Raw genomic sequence first — 10834 nt, 5'->3', positions numbered from 1 at the left:
CTGATGAGTGAAAATCCCAGACCTAACCTAGACCTAACATGCGTTATCCTCTAAAATATTGATCCAAACCAGGTTTAATGGACTGTTTCAGTGTGGTACCACACTACTACGTGATCCACACCAGAAAAAACCCAGGATCTGTTCAACAAGTATGTGAAAAACGCGAAAGTATGAGCCTGATGAGGGCAAATCCCAGACCTATCCCAGACCTAACTTGCGTTGTCCTCTAAGATATTGATGGAAACCAGGTTTAATTGACTGTTTCAGTGTTGTACTTCAATACTACGTGATGCGATCCAGAAAAAGCCCAGGATCTAGCCACCAAGTATGAGAAATATGCGAAAGAATGAGCCTGATGAGAGCAAATCCCAGACCTAACCTAGACCTAACATGAATTATTCTCTAAAATATTGATCGAAACCAGGTTTAATTGACTGTTTCAGTGTTGTACTTCATTACTACGTGATGCAATCCATAAAAAGCCCAGGATCTAGCCATCAAGTATGAGAAATATGCGAAAGTATGAGCCTGATGAGGGCAAATCCTAGACCTAACCCAGACCTAACATGCGTTATCCTCTAAAATATTTATCAAGACCAGGTTTAATTGAATATTTCAGTGTGGTACCACATTACTACGTGACCCAAACCAGAAAAAACCCAGGATCTGTTCAACAAGTATGGTAAAAACGCGAAAGTATGAGCCTGATGGGGGCAAATCCCAGACCTATCCCAGACGTAACTTGCGTTATCCTCTAAAATATTGATCGAAACCAGGTTTAATAGACTGTTTCAGCGTGGTACCACATTACTACGTGATACAATCCAGAAACAGCCCAGGATCTAGCCATGAAGTATGAGCAATATGCGAAAGTATGAGGCTGATGAGGGCAAATCCTAGACCTAACCCAGACCTAACATGCGTTATCCTCTAACATATTTATCAAGACCAGGTTTAATTGATTATTTCAGTGTGGTGCCACATTACTACGTGATACAATCCAGAAGCAGCCCAGGATCTAGCCTTGAGGTATGAGAAATATGCGAAAGTATGAGCCTGATGAGGGCAAATCCTAGAACTATCCCAGACCTAACTTGCGTTATCCTCTAAAATATTGATCGAAACCAGGTTTAATTGACTGTTTCAGCGTGGTACCACATTACTACGTGATACAATCCAGAAACAGCCCGGGGTCTAGCCCTGAAGTATGAGCAATATGCGAAAGTATGAGCCTGATGAGGGCAAATCCTAGACCTAACACAGACCTAACATGCGTTATCCTCTAAAATATTTATCAAGACCAGGTTTAATTGATTGTTTCAGTGTGGTCCCACATTACTACGTGATCCAAAACAGAAAAAACCCAGGATCTGTTCTACATGTATGAGAAATATGCGAAGGAATGAGCCTGATGAGAGCAAATCCCAGACCTAACCTAGACCTAACATGAATTATTCTCTATAATATTGATCGAAACCAGGTTTAATTGACTGTTTCAGTGTGGTCCCACATTACTACGTGATCCAAACCGGAAAAAACCCAGGATCCGTTCAACAAGTATGTGAAGAATGCGAAAGTATGAGGCTGATGAGTGAAAATCCCAGGCCTAAACTAGACCTAACATGAATCATTCTCTAAAATATTGATCGAAACCAGGTTTAATTGACTGTTTCAGTGTGGTCCCACATTACTACGTGATCCAAACCAGAAAAAACCCAGGGTCCGTTCGACAAGTATGTGAAGAATGCGAAAGTATGAGTCGGACGAGGTCAAATCCCAGACCTATCCCAGACCTAACTTGCGTTATCCTCTAAAACATTTATCAAGACCAGGTTTAATTGAATGCTTCAGTGTGGTACCACATTACTACGTGATCCAAACCACAAGAAACCCAGGATCCGTTCAACAAGTATGTGACGAATGCGAAAGTATGTGTCTGATGGGGGCAAATCCCAGGCCTAACCTAGATCTAACATGCGTTATCCTCTAAAATATTGATCCAAACCAGGTTTAATGGACTTTTTCAGTGTGGTACCACATCACTACGTGATCCATACCAGAAAAATACCCAGGATCCGTTCAACAAGTATGTGAAGAATGCGAAAGTATGTGTCTGATGAGGGAAAATCCCAGGCCTAACCTAGACCTAACATGCGTTATCCTCAAAAATATTGATCGAAACCTGGTTTAATCGACTGTTTCAGTGTGGTACCATATTACTATGTGATCCAAACCAGAAAAAACCCAGGATCTGTTCAACAAGTATGAGAAATATGCGAAAGTATGAGCCTGATGAGGGCAAATCCTAGACCTAACCCAGACCTAACATGCGATATCCTCTAAAATATTTATCAAGACCAGGTTTAATTGAATGTTTCAGTGTGGTACCACATTACTACGTGACCCAAACCAGAAAAAACCCAGGATCTGTTCAACAAGTATGTGAAAAACGCGAAAGTATGAGCCTGATGAGGGCAAATCCCAGACCTATCCCAGACGTAACTTGCGTTATCCTCTAAAATATTGATCGAAACCAGGTTTAATAGACTGTTTCAGCGTGGTACCACATTACTACGTGATACAATCCAGAAACAGCCCAGGATCTAGCCATGAAGTATGAGCAATATGCGAAAGTATGAGGCTGATGAGGGCAAATCCTAGACCTAACCCAGACCTAACATGCGTTATCCTCTAACATATTTATCAAGACCAGGTTTAATTGATTATTTCAGTGTGGTGCCACATTACTACGTGATACAATCCAGAAACAGCCCAGGATCTAGCCATGAGGTATGAGAAATATGCGAAAGAATGAGCCTGATGAGGGCAAATCCTAGACCTATCCCAGACCTAACTTGCGTTATCCTCTAAAATATTGATCGAAACCAGGTTTAATTGACTGTTTCAGCGTGGTACCACATTACTACGTGATACAATCCAGAAACAGCCCAGGGTCTAGCCATGAAGTATGAGCAATATGCGAAAGTATGAGCCTGATGAGGGCAAATCCTAGACCTAACGCAGACCTAACATGCGTTATCCTCTAAAATATTTATCAAGACCAGGTTTAATTGATTGTTTCAGTGTGGTCCCACATTACTACGTGATCCAAAACAGAAAAAACCCAGGATCTGTTCTACATGTATGAGAAATATGCGAAAGAATGAGCCTGATGAGAGTAAATCCCAGACCTAGCCTAGACCTAACATGAATTATTCTCTAAAATATTGATCGAAACCAGGTTTAATTGGCTGTTTCAGTGTGGTCCCACATTACTACGTGATCCAAACCGGAAAAAACCCAGGATCCGTTCAACAAGTATGTGAAGAATGCGAAAGTATGAGGCTGATGAGTGAAAATCCCAGGCCTAACCTAGACCTATCATGAATCATTCTCTAAAATATTGATCGAAACCAGGTTTAATTGACTGTTTCAGTGTGGTCCCACATTACTACGTGATCCAAACCAGAAAAAACCCAGGGTCCGTTCAACAAGTATGTGAAGAATGCGAAAGTATGAGTCTGATGAGTGAAAATCCCAGGCCTAACCTAGACCTAACATGCGTTATCCTCAAAAATATTGATCGAAACCTGGTTTAATCGACTGTTTCAGTGTGGTACCATATTACTATGTGATCCAAACCAGAAAATAACCCAGGATCTGTTCAACGAGTATGTGAAGGGTGCGAAAGTATGAGTCTGATGAGGTCAAATCCCAGGCCTAACCTAGATCTAACATGCGTTATCCTCTAAAATATTGATCCAAACCAGGTTTAATGGACTTTTTCAGTGTGGTACCACATCACTACGTGATCCAAACCAGAAAAATACCCAGGATCCGTTCAACAAGTATGTGAAGAATGCGAAAGTATGAGTCTGATGAGTGAAAATCCCAGGGCTAACCTAGACCTAACTTGCGTTATCCTCTAAAATATTGATCGAAACCAGGTTTAATCGACTGTTTCAGTGTGGTACCACATTACTACGTGATCCAAACCTGAAAAGACCCAGGATCAGTTCAACAAGTACGTGAAAAACGTGAAAGTATGAGCCTGATTAGGGCGAATCCCAGACCTATCCCAGACCTAATTTGCGTTATCCTCTGAAATATTGATCGAAACCAGGTTTAATTGACTGTTTCAGCGTGGTACCACATTACTACGTAATACAATCCAGAAACAGCCCAGGATCTAGCCATGAAGTATGAGAAATATGCGAAAGTATGAGCCTGATGAGGGCAAATCCTAGACCTAACTCAAACCTAACATGCGTTATCCTCAAAAATATTGATCGAAACCTGGTTTAATCGACAGTTTCAGTGTATTACCACATTACTATCTGTTCCAAACCAGAAAATAACCCAGGATGAGTTCAACAAGTATGTGAAAAACGCGAAAGTATGAGTCAGATGAGGTCAAATCTCAGACCTATCCCAGACCTAACTTGTGTTATCCTCTAAAATATTGATCGAAACCAGGTTTAGTCGACTGTTTCAGTGTGGTACCACATTACTACGTGATCCAATCCAGAAAAAGCCCAGGATCTAGCCATCAAGTGTGAGTAATATGCGAAAGAATGAGCCTGATGGGAGTAAATCCCAGACCTAACCTAGACCTAACATGAATTATCCTCTAAAATATTGATCGAAACCAGGTTTAGTCGACTGTTTCAGTGTGGTACCACATTACTACGTGATCCAAACCAGAAAAATCCCAGGATCCGTTCAACAAGTATGTGAAGTGTGCGAAAGTATGAGTCTGATTAGGGCAAATCGCAGACCTATCCCAGACCTAACATGCGCTATCCACTAAAATATTTATCAAGACCAGGTTTAATTGATTGATTCAGTGTGGTCCCACATTACTACGGGATACAATCCTGAAACAGCCCAGGATCCAGCCATGATGTATGAGAAATATGCGAAAGTATGAGTCTGATGAGTGAAAATCCCAGACCTAACCTAGACCTAACATGCGTTATCCTCTAAAATATTGATGGAAACCTGGTTTAATTGACTGTTTCAGTGTTGTACTTCATTACTACGTGATGCGATCCAGAAAAAGCCCGGGATCTAGCCATCAAGTATGAGAAATATGCGAAAGAATGAGCCTGATGAGAGCAAATCCCAGACCTAACCCAGACCTAACATGCGTTATCCTCAAAAATATTGATCGAAACCAGGTTTAGTCGACTGTTTCAGTGTGGTACCACATTACTATGTGATCCAAACCAGAAAATAACCCAGGATCAGTTCAACGAGTATGCGAAGTGTGCGAAAGTATGAGTCTGATTAGGGCAAATCCCAGACCTATCCCAGATCTAACATGCGCTATCCTCTAAAATATTTATCAAGACCAGGTTTAATTGATTGTTTCAGTGTGGTCCCACATTACTACGTGATCCAATCCAGAAAAAGCCCAGGATCTAGCCATCAAGTATGAGTAGTATGCGAAAGAATGAGCCTGATGGGAGTAAATCCCAGACCTAACCTAGACCTAACATGAATTATTCTCTAAGATATTGATCGAAACCTGGTTTAATCGACAGTCCCAGAGTGGTACCACAATACTATGTGAGCCAAACCAGAAAATATCCCAGGATCTGTTCAACAAGTATGTGAAGAATGTGAAAGTATGAGTCTGATGAGTGAAAATCCCAGACCTAACCCAGACCTAACATGCGTTATCCTCTAAAATATTTATCCAGACCAGGTTTCATTGAATGTTTCAGTGTGGTACCACTTTACTATGTGATCCAATCCAGAAATAGCCCAGCATCTAGCCATGAAGTATGAGAAATATCGCGAAAGTATGAGCATGATGAGGGCAAATCCTAGACCTAACCCAGACATAACATGCGTTATCCTCTAAAATATTTATCAAGACTAGGTTTAATTGAATGTTTCAGTGTGGTACCACATTACTACGTGACCCAAACCAGAAAAAACCCAGGATCTGTTCAACAAGTATGTGAAAAACGCGAAAGTATGAGCCTGATGAGGGCAAATCCCAGACCTATCCCAGTCCTAACTTGCGTTATCCTCTAAAATATTGATCGAAACCAGGTTTAGTCGACTGTTTCAGTGTGGTACCACATTACTACGTGATCCAAACCAGAAAAAACCCAGGATCCGTTCAACAAGTATGTGAAGAATGCGAAAATATGAGTCTGATGAGTGAAAATCCCAGACCTAACCTAGACCTAACATGCGTTATCCTCTAAAATATTGATCCAAACCAGGTTTAATGGACTGTTTCAGTGTGGTACCACACTACTACGTGATCCACACCAGAAAAAACCCAGGATCTGTTCAACAAGTATGTGAAAAACGCGAAAGTATGAGCCTGATGAGGGCAAATCCCAGACCTATCCCAGACCTAACTTGCGTTGTCCTCTAAGATATTGATGGAAACCAGGTTTAATTGACTGTTTCAGTGTTGTACTTCAATACTACGTGATGCGATCCAGAAAAAGCCCAGGATCTAGCCACCAAGTATGAGAAATATGCGAAAGAATGAGCCTGATGAGAGCAAATCCCAGACCTAACCTAGACCTAACATGAATTATTCTCTAAAATATTGATCGAAACCAGGTTTAATTGACTGTTTCAGTGTTGTACTTCATTACTACGTGATGCAATCCATAAAAAGCCCAGGATCTAGCCATCAAGTATGAGAAATATGCGAAAGTATGAGCCTGATGAGGGCAAATCCTAGACCTAACCCAGACCTAACATGCGTTATCCTCTAAAATATTTATCAAGACCAGGTTTAATTGAATATTTCAGTGTGGTACCACATTACTACGTGACCCAAACCAGAAAAAACCCAGGATCTGTTCAACAAGTATGGTAAAAACGCGAAAGTATGAGCCTGATGGGGGCAAATCCCAGACCTATCCCAGACGTAACTTGCGTTATCCTCTAAAATATTGATCGAAACCAGGTTTAATAGACTGTTTCAGCGTGGTACCACATTACTACGTGATACAATCCAGAAACAGCCCAGGATCTAGCCATGAAGTATGAGCAATATGCGAAAGTATGAGGCTGATGAGGGCAAATCCTAGACCTAACCCAGACCTAACATGCGTTATCCTCTAACATATTTATCAAGACCAGGTTTAATTGATTATTTCAGTGTGGTGCCACATTACTACGTGATACAATCCAGAAGCAGCCCAGGATCTAGCCTTGAGGTATGAGAAATATGCGAAAGTATGAGCCTGATGAGGGCAAATCCTAGAACTATCCCAGACCTAACTTGCGTTATCCTCTAAAATATTGATCGAAACCAGGTTTAATTGACTGTTTCAGCGTGGTACCACATTACTACGTGATACAATCCAGAAACAGCCCGGGGTCTAGCCCTGAAGTATGAGCAATATGCGAAAGTATGAGCCTGATGAGGGCAAATCCTAGACCTAACACAGACCTAACATGCGTTATCCTCTAAAATATTTATCAAGACCAGGTTTAATTGATTGTTTCAGTGTGGTCCCACATTACTACGTGATCCAAAACAGAAAAAACCCAGGATCTGTTCTACATGTATGAGAAATATGCGAAGGAATGAGCCTGATGAGAGCAAATCCCAGACCTAACCTAGACCTAACATGAATTATTCTCTATAATATTGATCGAAACCAGGTTTAATTGACTGTTTCAGTGTGGTCCCACATTACTACGTGATCCAAACCGGAAAAAACCCAGGATCCGTTCAACAAGTATGTGAAGAATGCGAAAGTATGAGGCTGATGAGTGAAAATCCCAGGCCTAAACTAGACCTAACATGAATCATTCTCTAAAATATTGATCGAAACCAGGTTTAATTGACTGTTTCAGTGTGGTCCCACATTACTACGTGATCCAAACCAGAAAAAACCCAGGGTCCGTTCGACAAGTATGTGAAGAATGCGAAAGTATGAGTCGGACGAGGTCAAATCCCAGACCTATCCCAGACCTAACTTGCGTTATCCTCTAAAACATTTATCAAGACCAGGTTTAATTGAATGCTTCAGTGTGGTACCACATTACTACGTGATCCAAACCACAAGAAACCCAGGATCCGTTCAACAAGTATGTGACGAATGCGAAAGTATGTGTCTGATGGGGGCAAATCCCAGGCCTAACCTAGATCTAACATGCGTTATCCTCTAAAATATTGATCCAAACCAGGTTTAATGGACTTTTTCAGTGTGGTACCACATCACTACGTGATCCATACCAGAAAAATACCCAGGATCCGTTCAACAAGTATGTGAAGAATGCGAAAGTATGTGTCTGATGAGGGAAAATCCCAGGCCTAACCTAGACCTAACATGCGTTATCCTCAAAAATATTGATCGAAACCTGGTTTAATCGACTGTTTCAGTGTGGTACCATATTACTATGTGATCCAAACCAGAAAAAACCCAGGATCTGTTCAACAAGTATGAGAAATATGCGAAAGTATGAGCCTGATGAGGGCAAATCCTAGACCTAACCCAGACCTAACATGCGATATCCTCTAAAATATTTATCAAGACCAGGTTTAATTGAATGTTTCAGTGTGGTACCACATTACTACGTGACCCAAACCAGAAAAAACCCAGGATCTGTTCAACAAGTATGTGAAAAACGCGAAAGTATGAGCCTGATGAGGGCAAATCCCAGACCTATCCCAGACGTAACTTGCGTTATCCTCTAAAATATTGATCGAAACCAGGTTTAATAGACTGTTTCAGCGTGGTACCACATTACTACGTGATACAATCCAGAAACAGCCCAGGATCTAGCCATGAAGTATGAGCAATATGCGAAAGTATGAGGCTGATGAGGGCAAATCCTAGACCTAACCCAGACCTAACATGCGTTATCCTCTAACATATTTATCAAGACCAGGTTTAATTGATTATTTCAGTGTGGTGCCACATTACTACGTGATACAATCCAGAAACAGCCCAGGATCTAGCCATGAGGTATGAGAAATATGCGAAAGAATGAGCCTGATGAGGGCAAATCCTAGACCTATCCCAGACCTAACTTGCGTTATCCTCTAAAATATTGATCCAAACCAGGTTTAATGGACTTTTTCAGTGTGGTACCACATCACTACGTGATCCAAACCAGAAAAATACCCAGGATCCGTTCAACAAGTATGTGAAGAATGCGAAAGTATGAGTCTGATGAGTGAAAATCCCAGGGCTAACCTAGACCTAACTTGCGTTATCCTCAAAAATATTGATCGAAACCTGGTTTAATCGACTGTTTCAGTGTGGTACCATATTACTATGTGATCCAAACCAGAAAATAACCCAGGATCTGTTCAACGAGTATGTGAAGGGTGCGAAAGTATGAGTCTGACGAGGTCAAATCCCAGACCTATCCCAGACCTAACTTGCGTTATCCTCTAAAACATTTATCAAGACCAGGTTTCATTGAATGCTTCAGTGTGGTACCACATTACTACGTGATCCAAACCACAAGAAACCCAGGATCCGTTCAACAAGTATGTGACGAATGCGAAAGTATGTGTCAGATGGGGGCAAATCCCAGGCCTAACCTAGATCTAACATGCGTTATCCTCTAAAATATTGATCCAAACCAGGTTTAATGGACTTTTTCAGTGTGGTACCACATCACTACGTGATCCAAACCAGAAAAATACCCAGGATCCGTTCAACAAGTATGTGAAGAATGCGAAAGTATGTGTCTGATGAGGGAAAATCCCATGGCCTAACCTAGACCTAACATGCGTTATCCTCAAAAATATTGATCGAAACCTGGTTCAATCGACTGTTTCAGTGTGGTACCATATTACTATGTGATCCAAACCAGAAAAAACCCAGGATCTGTTCAACAAGTATGTGAAAAACGCGAAAGTATGAGCCTGATGAGGGCAAATCCCAGACCTATCCCAGACGTAACTTGCGTTATCCTCTAAAATATTGATCGAAACCAGGTTTAATTGACTGTTTCAGCGTGGTACCACATTACTACGTGATACAATCCAGAAACAGCCCAGGATCTAGCCATGAAGTATGAGCAATATACGAAAGTATGAGCCTGATGAGGGCAAATCCTAGACCTAACCTAGACCTAACATGAATTATTCTCTAAAATATTGATCGAAACCAGGTTTAATTGACTGTTTCAGTGTTGTACTTCATTACTACGTGATGCAATCCATAAAAAGCCCAGGATCTAGCCATCAAGTATGAGAAATATGCGAAAGTATGAGGTGGATGAGGGCAAATCCTAGACCTAATTCAGACCTAACATGAATTATTCTTTAAAATATTGAGCGAAACCAGGTTTAATTGACTGCTTCAGTGTTGTACTTCATTACTACGTGATGCAATCCATAAAAAGCCCAGGATCTAGCCATCAAGTATGAGAAATATGCGAAAGTATGAGGCGGATGAGGGCAAATCCTAGACCTAACCCAGACCTAACATGCGTTATCCTCTAAAATATTTATCAAGACCAGGTTTAATTGAATGTTTCAGTGTGGTACCACATTGCTACGTGATGCAATCCAGAAAAAACCCAGGATCCGTACAGCAAGTATGTGAAGAATGCGAAAGGGTGAGTCTGATGAGTGAAAATCCCAGGGCTAACCTAGACCTAACATGCGTTATCCTCTAAAATATTGATCGAAACCTGGTTTAATCGACTGTATCAGTGTGGTACCACATTACTATGTGATCCAAACCAGAAAATAACCCGGGATCTGTTCATCGAGTATGTGAAGGGTGCGAAAGTATGAGTCTGACGAGGTCAAATCCCAGACCTAACCCAGACCTAACTTGCGTTATCCTCTAAAATATTTATCAAGACTAGGTTTAATTGATTG

The sequence above is a fragment of the Colletes latitarsis genome, unplaced genomic scaffold (assembly GCF_051014445.1).
Source record: "Colletes latitarsis isolate SP2378_abdomen unplaced genomic scaffold, iyColLati1 scaffold0007, whole genome shotgun sequence".
Taxonomy (NCBI): domain Eukaryota; kingdom Metazoa; phylum Arthropoda; class Insecta; order Hymenoptera; family Colletidae; genus Colletes; species Colletes latitarsis.
The sequence above is the reverse complement of the archived record's forward strand: the minus strand, read 5'-3'. Positions refer to the sequence as shown.